Source organism: Cyrtonyx montezumae, unplaced genomic scaffold (genome assembly GCF_038088225.1).
Source record: "Cyrtonyx montezumae isolate F1298 unplaced genomic scaffold, pur_monq_1.0 scaffold_10, whole genome shotgun sequence".
Taxonomy (NCBI): Eukaryota; Metazoa; Chordata; class Aves; order Galliformes; family Odontophoridae; genus Cyrtonyx; species Cyrtonyx montezumae.
This window is the reverse complement of record NW_027071826.1, coordinates 19,723,347-19,737,718: the sequence shown is the minus strand read 5'-3', so window position 1 is coordinate 19,737,718 and position 14,372 is coordinate 19,723,347.

Below are 14,372 nucleotides of genomic sequence, written 5' to 3'. Positions count from 1 at the left end.
GTCTTGCTGAATCAGTGTGTTTCTTGGGCAGTTACAGCTGGTAGGCTGGCCACTGAGAGTATGCTTCGTTCTCCTCACAAGCAGAGCTCTGCTCAAAAGATTGGTCAAGTGCACTCAGTGAAATTCAGGAGACCCTCTAATGATTGGTCACCCACTGCGCAGCCACTTCTTTCAGCTGCCTCTGCAAAACCCGTGCTTAACCCTGTCTGGGTATACTGACCAGAGCACTGTTTGGATCTCTCAGAGATCTGCGAAAGCTCATCCCTCCTTGTAATCCTAGTCAAATACCTCACTTTCTTAGGATCCTGCAGCTGAGATCTGCACTGATTGCTGACCACAACCTGCTCACAGCCAAGCCTGTGCTTTCATCCCAGCAGAACTCAGCCATGCGACTGCTGACAGTGCTGCTTGAGGAAGGTATGAGCTCTAAAAGTGGAAGGGAGTCATCAGCCACTCAGATTCATTTTTGGCAGCATGCAGCAGTCAGACAGCAGGGTATATTTGAAAGAGCTTTGTCTATTGACATTAGTTTCTGCCGGGAGGCTGCGTACAGCAGAATTAGCAGTGGGACTCCTCAGTCAGTTTTGCTCAGCTCTCACCCTTCCCACAGTCAATCAATGAGAGTTTGCCTGAGGAAAGAACAAGCAAACACCCAGCATTTGACCCTTTGACATTTTTGCCCTGTCTTTTTGCTGGATGCTTTCAAAGGTGAATGTGTTAAAAGGGTTTTGAAAAGACAACTCCTCATCCCAACTGTGCTTGTCAAACATGGGTAACCTGGATGAGCTTTGTGCACTTGGCTTCTCCTTCCAACCTGAATTTATTGGTGTTCTCACTGCCAGCAAATGCAGTCTCTGCTGCTCTGCTTGCAGTCAGCAGTGCCTGGGTTCAGCTTGCAGTCAGCAGTGCCTGGGTTCAGCTGTGAATGAACAGAAATTTCACAGTGCTCTCTGCTTGGTGCAGGCATTGAGCATTTGCCTTAAAGCAGACTCCTGAACCCACAAACTCTTTCTCAGGACAGACAACTGGGGTGGTTGAGCTCAGGCCAGAGATGCAAAATGAATGTGCCACTTTCTGCTTCCATGGTATGAAATACTGCATTATAGCCTGCTAATGTCTCCCTTCCTAAGAGCTCTTGGTGCTCTCCAATGTGCTGAGAAGGCAGAAAGCCTTTCAGCTGATATTTAAATGTGCATCGTTGGGTTGGCTGGAGGTAGAAAAGGGGGGTAGTCAGTGAGAATGATGTTGCCCTGCAAAACTGCAGGAGTGTAGGGTAGGAAGTGAATAGACTTCTTTCATAACCAGATGAAGAAAAAGCGAAAGAGCATTAGTCGAGGCTAAACACCACAGCTTTACCTAGCACATCCAGCGAACTTTAAGGATGATGGGTTGGTTGCGTACAGATTTGCAGATTAAGGCTGCTTGTGCCCTCTGCCATCTTGCAGGAAGTGTGACCTGGTGCAGTCACAGTGTAGAGGCTTTCCAAACGAGCCACTATCTGTGTCTCATAGAACTGAACAGCAGCCAGCACTCAGCCTGGCCACCACTGAAGTTGTTCCCATCCCAAATGACCCCAAATGAGGCTACTAGGAGGGCTACACACCTCTTGGCAGATCTCTTCCCCTCTAGCCGCTGCTTCTCTCCATTTCCCCTCTGCATGTCTCTGGAGGTAACAGCTGCTCCACATTCACTGGCTCATGCTATACTATGTATGGTCAACCTGCAAAGCCCAAAGGCTTTCTGCTTCTGATTGCTAGTCTTCATGCACTGCTGGCTGGGGGGGCAATGGCCATTCTGCCCCTCCTCCTGTGTGGGGGACCAGCTTTGGCTGCTTCACCACAGGCCATTAATAGCGGTGCTGACAGTCCTGCCAGGCTGCAGGCAGCTCTTTGGAGAGCAGTGCAAGGATCCGTGTGATGCTGTGTGCTCCCAGCAGTTAATGTCTGCTAGCTTGGATTGGAGGCTTGGGGTTTGGAGGGGAGGAGTCTTGGGAAAGGAGAAAGGGAAAGAAAGAAAGAAGGAAAAATAAAGATGTGCTATCCCTCCCATTTAGTTAGGAAATACCCCAAATGCGTGTCTCTAAACTGATCCATGATCTTTAAAAGCTTCTGGACTTCTCTCCCTGCTTTTTGTTTTGCAGGTTGCCCAAACACAAGCAGGCAAAGTGAAGAGTTCCCCTCCTGCAGCCCCACATACCTCTGCAGTGTGGTGTAATGCTGAGGCACAGCCATTTGCAGGCATCTCTGAGTCTTTTTTTTGGCTCTGTCTCTGTGGAGCTTTCATGTGGCTGTTACCCTCCCTCCTCCATATGGGACTATGGGCTCTCGTAAGATTTTTGTTCCAGCTGGTCAGCCAGAAGCTGTCACTTGCTGGGGATGGCAGGCTGGTGCATTTGAAGCCCCCAGCAGTGGGGATACAGGGCCTGCTGTGGGTCTCTGTAGCACAGAGCTGGGAGGCTCAGCACTGTTCTGCAGCCCCTCTTGGCCACCTGTCTTCATCCCCACCAACGTGTCTGCAGGCTGGGACCATCCTTGATGCTCCAGGAATGGTTCAGCATCTGTCCAGGACATAAAGAGCTGGAGAGTGAGAGAGTGACATGAGTAATTCATGAATTACCCTCCTGAGAAACATTATCCATCCCAAGCGTCATGCAGGTGACAGCACAGTCCCCTGACTTCTTACTCCATGAAGAGTTACTTGAGCCTTTCTCCTGAAAAGAAAACCTACCAGCAAAGTCATAGCCCTGCTGAAAAGAAGCAGGAGGGGTTATGGTAGACCCACGTAAACCTGAGCTCACAGTGTGTTCTCATTTATACAGGTGGAAACCACACCCTTGGCTATATCAGGAGTGTGACTGGCTTGTTGTCCTCCTCTGTTTGGTGCTGAGGAGTCCATGACTGAACCAGTGTACCACTTTTGGGTCTCTCATGTCAAGAGGATGTTGATAAACTGGGCAGAATCTGGTGGAGGGCTCTCAGCATGGCCAGGACCTGCTTCCTACAGCTTGAAAAGGAAGTGGGCTTGTTTAGTCTGGCAAAGATGAAGCAAAGGGATGACCTGATAATGGGCTACAAATGAGAGGGAGTTAAAGAGACAACAGCACCAAACTTGTCTTGCCAGACAATTTAATGTGGGCCAATGGACACAAGTTACAGCTTGGACAACTTGGAGACAGCGAAGAAGTTCCCCACCCCGGGCTTGTCTTTCTTCTGTGGTAATGCCCAGGCTGGTGCTTGTTAGCCATTTTGTTTGGTTCTGTTGCAGACTGGGACTGAGAGCCTGGCTGCCTCAGCCTGAAGCTGGGCACTTTACAGATCCTTCTTAGATGAAACCCACGTGTTCTGGTGCTTTCATGTGAAGGGGCTGTAGGCTCCTCTCCAAAATCCTGCTGAGAGCCTATTTCATAGATTCATAGATACATTAGGTTGGAAAGAACCTACAAGATCATCTAGTCCAACCATCCTCCTATCACCATCCCTACCCACTAAACTACTAAATCAAATCCCTTAGCTCCTCATCTAAACGCTTCTTGAACAGCGCTAGGGATGGTGCCTCAACCACCTCCCTAGGCAGGCCATTTGTTTGCACCAAGCTGCCTCAAGCTTTAAATAGGCTTTAAAACAGGTATAAATTCTGCTTGCATGCAGATGAAGTCTTCTTGGGTGAGCTGAAGTTAAGTGACCTTTGTGTAATGGAAATTGGGGCCCATGGAGGAAACACTCATCATTTCTCCATCTGAGGGCATCTGGGCCTGTTCTGTCAGGAGCTGCATACAATTGAGACCTCCTCTGAATCTCCCTGGGAGTCTGCAGCCAGTTCTTCAAGGGGTAGCGATCCAAGTCTCTGTCCTCTTCAGGGATCGTCACAATGTGTTCACCCTTGGCTAAGCTTGAAGGAGCCCTGCAAGTTGCAGCTCAGGCAAGATGATTGTGCACTTCTCTGTGCTGCTTCCACTGAACCTGTGACGCATTTAGCAGTGCCAGACTCTTTCAGAAGCCTCTATGCAGCTCACGATGACGTTCTCCAAGAGGAACAGCCTTTCTGGGTTGTCTTGTGCAACCTGGAGTGCTTCCCTCTGCTCGGAGTCCTCTGTGGCACTTCAGATCAGTGATAGTGTCAGATCACTGGCTGTAATCTTTGCACAGCTTCCTTTTTGACCCAGGTTTCATTCATCCTGCAAAACCAATATGGAGTAGGAAGGAGGGCTTTTTTTTGTTGTTTGTTTTTGTTTGTGTGTCTGTCTGCATGCAAAATGCAGGTTAGCTGCTAGCTTGCAGCCCTGCAGCTGTAGGCTCAGTGTAGATGTAAGTGACCAAGCAAACGTCTTTCCGCTATGGCTGTCCCTTTGGCTTGTCTTCTGTGGCACTTGGACTGCAGGTTCCTGTGGCCTCTCAGCTGACTGCCTCATAGTGCCTCTGACTTTCATAAACCAATGACAGAAGAGGTTGCTAAATGGTAGCTAATAAACAAAGTGACATGCACTAAGTCTGGTAATATAATATTGCTCCTAAGGAAAATATGGAAAATAGGAATCGTGGCCATTGTTATTACTGTCTTGTCCTTCATCAGGCTTAAACTATCCATCATGCTGATAAGGCTGAAAGGAATGCCCAGCAATATAAGATGCATATATCACAGAAGATGCACTGGAGATCAGCAGTGAAATAGCTGCTTTGCAACAGAAGGCTGAGCAATGCGGTAACACGGGCTGGGGGTTTGCTTTGGTGTGTCAGTACACCGGGGCCATGGGAGGATTGTTTTATGTGGTGAAAAGCTACAATGAAACCCTGAGGGCTGTGCCCTGCTGTTCCCTATCATCCCTGCTGTGCCCGGGCTGTGTGGTGCAGGCAGGCTGCTGGGCCAGGCAGGGTGCTGCTCTGTGCCCCTGCGGCCTACACAGAGGCCTCAGGGAGGCAGGCCGAGCGCCGGGCAGCCATGCGGAGCTGCGCACCCTTGCAGCAGCAGATCATGCAGGCCGACGCCTCTGGGACACCCATCCCATCCCCCAGGCAGTGACTGGGGCAATTAACCATCCGTGGTCCTCAATGAGCGCTGCTGGCCTCGCCGCAGGAGCCACTGGGTGCTTGCCCAAAATGAGCTGCCATCGTTGCCACAAAGAGGTGAGTGTGGCCGCCATTGTGAATGCACTTCTTGTTTGTCTTTTCAGCGCCGAAATCCTGTCAGCAAGGAGAAGCGATAATAACATGCTATTAAGTTCTTTCTGGGTAATGTAATTCAGGAGTCAGGAGGCAGTTTGGTCATTTATGCCTTTGAAAAGCTCAGAATAATTTCCAGTGTCATTATCTTCCCTTTTAAAGAGCCCATCTCAAACATCAATACACAGAGCACCTCTCCTCAGTGCTTCGTATTGCTTTTGTAGTTTTCTCCCACCTTTTGTTCTTTTCTCTGAGTTTTCAAGGATTTTGTTTTTGTTTCCAGTCAGCCACGTACCCTGGAATCACACACCACACCTGACCCTTCTGGGTTCTGTAGCTCTTTTTTTCCCCTTTGTTAGTGGTTTGGGAGCTCATTCCTATTTCATTTCCCAGCTCCAGGCAGGGGGTGGGGAGAAGCTGCTGCACAGCCTCACATCAGCACCCCAACCTCTGGGCAGTGGGTACGGCACCTGCAGGCCTCACTGCTGCAGCCACGCGGGCACAGCCTCGGCAGGTGAGCTGCACGTGGAGTGCGAGGCATCATTACCTGCATTGCTCGTGCTTTTGTCAAACTTGTGCTTCTGTGTAAGCGGTTAATAGGCTTTTTTGTCCTGAAATAGCCCCCAGGATATGGAATTCAGTGTCTCCTCCACAGATGCAGCTTACACTGCGGGCATGAAAACAGGCAGATGTCTCCCAGTGAATGCAGCAAAAATTGCTACCCAGAACTGGGGCAGGAAAAAAAACAACCTGGCTCTTCTGCATACAGAGGGCACAACTGAAGGGGAGAATTTTATTCGTTAAATTAATTGGCAGCAGTCTCTGAAAGATCAGTCTTGGCCTTAAATTTCCTTCTAGTCTTGGAAAGCATCCTAGCCCCTGCGGTTTTAGAAGAAGGTATACGACTTCTGTTTTCAGCGTGCTGGCATTGCCAGGGTTTCAGTGCAAATGGGAGGGCTAATGCCCTTCCATGGGATGCCTTCTCCCTTCAGAATGGAAATGAGTTTTGCCAAGCAGAGTATAGAATATCTGCAGGGAGCTGGACACGGTCATAGAGTCATAGAATATCCTGAGCTGGAAGGGCCCCATAAGTATCACTGAGTCCAACAGCTTCTGAAGGAACTGGCTGGCACTCACATACCAGCACAGCCATTGCTGGAGTCAGGGCGTGACCTGGCTTGAGCTTATTTGCAGAGATGGTGTGGGAAGTCTTGCACAGGAAGCAGGAGTATTAGCAGCACAACGCGGCCTCATCAGCGGGTTGGCCTGGCATTGCTAGCATAGAGTGTAATGTCTCCTCGGGTTTGAAGAGGAATGAGGATGCTCTTGGCTTCATGTGAGATGAATAGGCCTTTTAAATACTCGTGGTGGTCTCAGACTTTATTGCACAGTTCAGTGCTATTAATGCTAAGAAGGGAAACGACATAAGCAAATGGTGTGACAATGCATCTGATCATAGACAGCTGTGCACTCCATCCACCCAAAGGGCATGGAGCAGGGACCTGCTGCTGGCCCAGCTGTGGTGGGCTGTGCCAGCCTCCATTGCTCCTCATCCAATCCAAGTGATCCTGTGAGCATAGAAGTAGATGAAATAGTTGCTGTAGTCTGGCGTATTCACCTGGCTTCTTCCAGGAGGGTGCTTGAGAGTGGACAATGGTCAGAGAAGCACAGAGTGATCAGATCTAAGAGAGGACACCACAGTCTGGAGAGCAGCATGAAGCAAGGGGGAAAACAAAAGCACGGAGAATAAAGTTGAGAGCCCTTGTTTGCTAGGAGGATCGGAACAGGGCTGGTGTATTATAACAGGTTGGACTCGGCCTCTACCACCACCCTCCTTTTCTCACTGATTTCTCACGTATTCAATGGAAAAGAGCTTTTTGGGCTATCTCTGCAGTGGGACAGTACAACCTCTGCACAGAAAGCCATGTCACATGGTTACACCACCGAGAACACAGAGCGCTGTTTAACGTCTCTCCCCATTGTCTGTACTGGATTGGCAATAGGATGTGTTCGAACAGCTGTTCTGTACCTTACAGGTTGAAACAGCAAATTCTCCTAGAGTCTATACTCAGAGTCAGGAGAATTTAACTTATGAAGGCAGATCTGTGTTACTACTGCATTGACATAAAGATATTTTTGAACTCCATACTACAGTACTCCAGGGAAGCCATTCTGGGCTTCACACGAAATAAACTGCATGTTGGACAGAGAGTGTTGTCACTTCTCTATGCATCTTCAGCTGGGTCAGTGAGTATATTAGCTACTGTTGTCAAATCTGAATGGGTTATCTCTAGGCTCTTGCAACCCTATTCAGAATTTCCCTTTTCACTGAAATTCTATGAAATATATGGATTAAAAGCATTACAAGTGCTGAGTATTAAAAGCGTCTCAATTGGAAACATACAGCCAGTGTCAAGAGATAGAGTATGTTTATATTGCTAAGGCATGTGCCAGTGGGTGATCCCACTGTGTGCAGACTTTCAAGTTATTTTTATTATGTTTGGCTATGGGAGGATGTAAAGTGGCTCTGTGGTTTTGGAAGCTTTGGGGCGGAGCCAGAAGACCTAAGAGAAAGAGTCTTATAAAGCACCTCTGTTCTGCTTTGGTCTTTTGTTAATATATTTCAAGGGAAATCCACCCCTGTTATAGGCTGAGGTCTTCAGCAGAGCCCTTGGACACTCTTCACCACCAGCTCCAGGGCTGCATAAACAGGGAAAATGTTTACAGTATCCCCAGGTACAAATTTTCTGGTTCTTTGCTGGAAGGACAGGCTACATGCCCTGGGCACCTGCCATTATATAGCCGCAGTGATGTCTGAGTGGTAAAATGCCATTAAAATGTTAAGACTATTGTAAATAAAAGCCACAATTACTAAAATGAATCTGGACTCTTACTGGCCAGATTAGACCATTCTGGACTGCAGCCTCCAAAAGTAGTTCATTCTGGCTGGTCCCAAGAAAGGAGGAAGAGCTTTGTGAATGAACAAAACTTAAAAATTGCCAGTTGGAGAGATTTCCTGCTACTCTATACTTCCGTTTGTACCAAATCTGAAGTTTTAACAAGAAAGGTTGTATTTCTTTTGCTAATATACATAAATGTATACATCTTTACATATAGTTCAGCTGTGACTGTTTTCAGTGATTGCTGAGTACTTTGAAATCTTTATAATCAGTGCGGAGCAGTGACTAACCAATTGACTGTGTCTAACTGGGTCTGGGTACCTCTTATGACACAGCAGTGGCAAACACTGACTCAGAGTGGTCACCAGAATGTCCTGCCCGAGCCCTCCTAGTCTTATGAGTCACTTGGCTCACTCATATCACCAGATCATCTTGGGTGCTTGAGATATGTAAGCTGGGGTTGAATCACTGAGACCCCATGAGGCATCGCCATTTCCTAGATAAGATCAATCACTTCAGTAAAAGTGTAGGTAAACTTAAAAGATGGGCTTTAAAACTACAGTAAGTTACTTTCCAGCTTGAATATTGAATCAGAACAATCAGTGTTTTGAGTTTGTTTCCTTCCACCCAAACTGATGCAGCCTGTGACTGTCATATAGCTGAACTGTATTATGAATTTGTGTTACAAAGTAAGCTGGGCTTGGAGAGCCTTTCCTGTCACCTCCCTTGGCTGCAGAAAGGCCTTTGGGAAGCTGGAGAAAAGGCATTGCTCATTGTTGTGAAGGGAGGAATAGCTTAATAAGAGGAGCTGGTGTCTGCCATGGCACTTGGAGAGGGTGTCAAAAGGGAGGGCAGCAAGAGAATTATTGGCTGAAGAATTTGGAGGAAGTAGAGCAGAGGGCCTTGAGGTGGAGGCAAATGGACAGAGCTGAAGGTGGAGGATTCTTCCGTGGTATAAAGTTTCAGTTTAGTTGTGGGGTGGAGAGTGGTTAGCTCATTGCACTGATCACTGCTTACCTGTGTGGACCTGCAGTGCTGAAGGAATGTGGAAGCTGTCAAGGGACAGGGCTTCACGGGGATGCCTGCATCCCAGGCTGAAACAAGACAAAAAAACAGAACACTTTTGATGTGATTCAGAGTGTGACATTGCAGATATGCCACAAACCTGCCCTGCAGGGGTATCCTCCTTGGGATGATGGGACATTCCCTATCTGCACTCTCCCTGCTCTCCTCCTGAAGCTGCCAATGTGGAAGCATCTTGGGGGATGCATGACAGTGCCTTGCAAGACCCATGCCCACGCTTAAAACACAGACCAGGACTGACTGCTTACTTTTGTTGTAAATACATATTGTGCAGTTTTCCTCTGCTTGTGAGATTGCTCAGTGGAGGTAGGTTATTTATTTATTTATCTATTTATTTATTTATTTATTTATTTATTCGTTCATTCTAATAGATAAATGATAACAAAAGAGCAGTGTTCTGTTTTTAACCACCTGCTAAGAGATCTTAAAACCCCAACCCCAGCAGTCTCTGGGATGCAGCATGATTCAGTGGTGTCTTTGGTGACATCTCTAGTGACTAAAAGCTCTTTCCCAAGCAGCAGAAGGCTTATCCCCCGATTTACAGCAAGGGCCAGTGTATTACTACCAGCAGTATTTCTCTTCTGCTGCTTTCAGGGTATAATGTGGATCGGTGAGGACTGGGTGTACCTCTTCCTGCTAGACTGAGAGGAAGAGATTCAGAAGGGTTGCTAGAAGCTGTCCTGCCACTGCAGGTGGGACAAAACACACGGCCAGCCAGCTTGCACTCATAGTAAACTGGAGCTCATTAAGCATTCTGATCAGGCAGAAATATTTTCCCATCAGCTCATTACAAACTGCAACGAGGTTGAAGCTCTGGTTATTGCTGCTTCTGTTTTCTCTGGAGATGAGAGTTTCTGTAAAGGCTTCAGTATCTCCTTTGCTAAGACATCTGGGTGGTGTGGAGAAGGGAAAAGGAGCAGGTGCAGAGCAAGGAGCTGTGGGGCTGTCCCAAGGAGGGGGGTGTTTTTGCCTGGTGACCTGGAGGGAGACAAGTGTTTCTTTGCTTCTCTGGCAAAAAGTCAAGGGAGGGGTGGGTAGGGAAAGTCCTGCTCCTGGAGATGGTGTTTGCTTTTGAACATATGATAGCATATCTCTCTTTGGAATTGCAAGTCTGATAATAAATACGTGAAGGGAGCTTCATGCTGTTTTGGGCATGGGCTGTAGTTTGGAGTGGTGTGTGAATGGCAGCTGAGGACAGGAAGGAGAAAGTGTAAAGAATGCAAAGCAGTGTTTTGGTTTTGGAAGGTGCCATGTTCTCTGTCAATCTCCACTTTCCTGTTCTCTTTTTCCCCCATATCACTGAGGGGAGCTTTGTTTTTGTACTTCAGCTCATTATTCAGACCCAAAACACTACTGTCTATGTCACACCAGCACCTTTCCTTCTTTCCCCACAGACTCTGAAAGTATTTGGCTATATGAGGAGCAGCTTGTTGTGGAAAAGTCTCTGGGAGACTCAAAACATAAACCATGTTGTAATAAGCAAGAGTTGACAATTTTGCAGAGTCTAATACTAGCTCCTATTGACTGACCCAAAGCTGCTGAGCCTACTGACCCTGAGAAACTTCTCTTAATATGGAGATCTGTGGCGGGCTGTATTTATTACCAAGATAACCCATGCTCTAGGTAATCCTCTCATGTCAGCTATTCAATAACCTATGGATTCCTTTGCATCTGCAAAGCCATCTATTTGCTGAGACAAACATCCTCCTTTCCTCATCAGTGGCAAAAGTTGTCATTTTTTTCACATCATTTTTCTGTCTTTCGTCCAGGTTTGCAATCCATAAGACAAAAGCCACTTAGTATAAAAGAGCACAGTTCTGGTGTGTTGTCTAGGTACCAGCTAGTGGGAAATGCTTTCAAGGAAAAAAGACACTTGGAGACTGCTTGTGTTGAGGTATTAAATTAGATTAACTTGGACTGAAGAATGTTAAGTACAAAAATTAAAATAAACAAGTCATTAGTGCCTGAGGTTGCAGGGGGCAATTAATTTAGTAATCTCACATTGACCTTAATGGGTTTAAGTTTCTTGGGCATGTTCTTAGTATTTTTTTGCTTCTGACAGGCTTCCAACTGCTACCTCTATGCCACATTGCTTTGCACCTGGATTGACCTGCCTTGAAAATGTGTACTTGACAAACGTTCAAGGTGGTTTTGAAGCAGAAACTCTTCTAAAAAGCTACTGGAAAACCCAGGGCTCTCTTTCTAGCTCTAATAAGAGTGAGTCTGTAACCTCCACGAAAGTGCCCTTTGTGCTCCCAGTGTCCCCTGTCAAAGTCCCTGGATGTGCCTGCTCTCATTCACAATAGTGTGTGATTGTGTTGGAGCAAATGCAGAGAAAGGGCACGAACAGGGCTGGTGTCTGGGCCGGGCCTGGTGAAGTGCCTGAAGGCTAAGAAGCAAAGTGATCTTCCTAGTAGCACTGCTGCTGCTTGCCCTTATTCTGAGGAGCAGGCTATATTTTCCTGTGAATGAGAAGGCAGAGAAACTGGTTTGGAGACTATGGAAGCCTTGTGTGAGTTACAGGATTTACCAGGAAACTTTTAGGTGCTCATGAATTCCCCTCTCTCTGGTCTAGAGGGTGCCCAAGAAGTCATGTGGCCAAGCTGAGCTGAGCTGAATGTGCAGTACAGCTCTTCCAGCAGCAGCCTGTGCAGGCTGTGGAAAGGAGCATGATGAGTAATTATGTGCTGTGTTACAACACAGCTACACAGGGAGATTTAAATGGCTCTTTCCAGCTACTGCCTGATTTGCTGCTATGTTAACAGGAGTGAGGATCCTCTGCCTCTTGGAATTCAACCTCCCTTCTCCCACATACATTCCATAGCGTCTGTATCAGAGAGCTAAGCTCTGATCTAATTTTACTGCTACTTTTGCTATCTTCTACCTTTACTGTGGTCTCTCTCCTTCCTTTCCAAAACTATGTCATGCAGGCTTTCCATCCATCTATCACAGCCCCTTGCCTGCTGCTCAAGATGTTGGCAGTAGGGCATTGAAAAGAAGTGCATTGCTTGGCAGGCAGTTTTTATAGCAGCAGATCAACAAGAGTAAACCATAAGAAAGGCACATTGGCTCAGTTTCATTAATGTGCCTGGCTTTAGGAAAGATGAGAATTTTCTTGAAGCAAATGGCGCAAATCAGGCTGCTGGAACATCAGAAACAAAGTGATCTTCAGGCTTTTAATTTTGGAAAACCTCTACTACAGTCTTTTTTTTCTCTTTCTTTTTTTTTCTTTTCGTTTTTTCCTTCTGCTAAACTTGAGGATGGTCCCTAAAAGGGACACAAAGCCTGGGGTTGTGCTTCAGACTACATTCATCTCCCACCAATATACTCTCCTTTTCTTCCACTTCTGGATCAGCCGAGAAGAGGAAGGTAGAAAATGTAGTAAGTTGGTAAGAAATCCTTGCTTGTTTGCTACGTCAAAATCTTATGTTTCCTGAAGCATTAAAGTGACTATTTCCAACATAAATCACCAACTGCAGGTACTGCATATAGTGCTAATAACCTGTGTGTGGCTGCTCATCTCAGTGTCTTCATCCATCAGCTGAGTCCTGTAGCCAGCCGCTACTTCATATGTTTATGCCAGGGGAAGAGTAACTTGGAATTGAACTTTCTATCCAAAACTAGTCTCCAGATCAGGAAGGAAAGGCAGGATTCATAATATAAAAACAGCAAGAGCAGCCATGGTTAGCATCAAGCTTGGAGTTGGGCACTGGATCAGGAACATGGAGTACAGAAACACAGAACTGTAGGGGTTGGAAGGGACCTCTAGAGATCATCAGTCCAACCCCCTGCCAAAGCAGCTCCTAGCCCAGGTTGCACAGGTAGGCGTCCAGGTGGGTCTGGAACGTCTCCAGAGAAGGAGACTCCACCACCTCTCTGTGCAGCTGTGCCACTGCTCCGTCACTGCACTGGGAAGAAGTTCCCATGCACATTTGTGCAGAACTTCCTATGCTTCAGTTTGGGGCCATTTCCCCTCATCCTATCACCACATGCTTCTGAGAAAAGAATGGAGAAGAGATTTTTTTTTTTTTTTTTTGGAGAACTAATAGAGAATGCACAGCCTTGGGGAGTGCCAAGGTACGTATGGTGTGAAAGTAAACACTTATTTTTGTCACCAAAGGTTTGAGCAATTCATTGTAGCCTAGTCTCCTGGCAACTGCAAAGAACAGACCATACTAGGACCACTATTTTAATTAATCTAATTGCAGGTCCTTTCTGTCCTCCTCCTTCATTCAGCCTCCTGGGGGCTGGAAAATCCTTTTGAGCACGTCATCTGCAGGGTTTGGAATCTCTCAGGTTTGCTGTGCTGCAGTTACGTGTTGCTCAGGGCTGTGCAGGACTCTTGCTTCACATTTCTTGCTCAGAAACAAGGCGTTACTTCGGAGGGTTTTCATATTTATTTTTATTTTTTGAGGAGGAGGGTGGCTAAATTAAAATGAATTTGTTTCATTCACTTCACAATTAAAAAAAAAGGCCCAGTTGGATATTACCTCAAAATAGGAATGCTTTACAGTTCAGACCTCTTTCCTTTTCTACCTCTCTGCCAGCCTGTGATGTTTAGAAGGTTTCTCTAAAGGTCTCTGCTCCTATCTATTCACTACGTGTTATTTCTTGCCTACGTAGATGTGCAATATGTGATTAAGATACGCAAAGTATGTGATTAAGAAACATCTACTCTGATCATAAGAGATAGCACCTGTTTTCAATCTTTAAGAAAAAGTATTTTCTAGCTTGCTCAGGCATCAAGGGGATTAACTCAGTACTCACCTTCTCAAACTTTTGGACTTCCACAGCCATTTGGGCTTCCTGTCCCGTAAGGAAATGGAAGGAAATCATCCCCAGAGTAAATCAGCAAAACATTGCAGCAAGGAGGATTATTGCATCTAGCATGGTAATGTGAACAAGCTCAGGACTGTGTGGCTATACTGACAAACAGGGCAAGGCCTGGGGTGATCAGTTCACTGTAATTAAACTGCAGTGCTCAGGGAGTCCCTCCCTTGCTCTCTTTTCACTCTCTCTGTTGGCTCTAGAAGATGAAAACAACTGTTTTATACTTCTCTCCTGGTAACTGATATGCCCTGTGTGTGCAGTACTGGGTAAACAAACCACTTGCTCTACATCACGGCCCTGTACCAGTGATACAGGATCGTAAAAGGAAGGGTCCCAGCGTCCACAGGCAGGGCAGCCTACAGGCAGGCCTGAAAATAATTAGGATGTTGTTTCTAACCTTTCC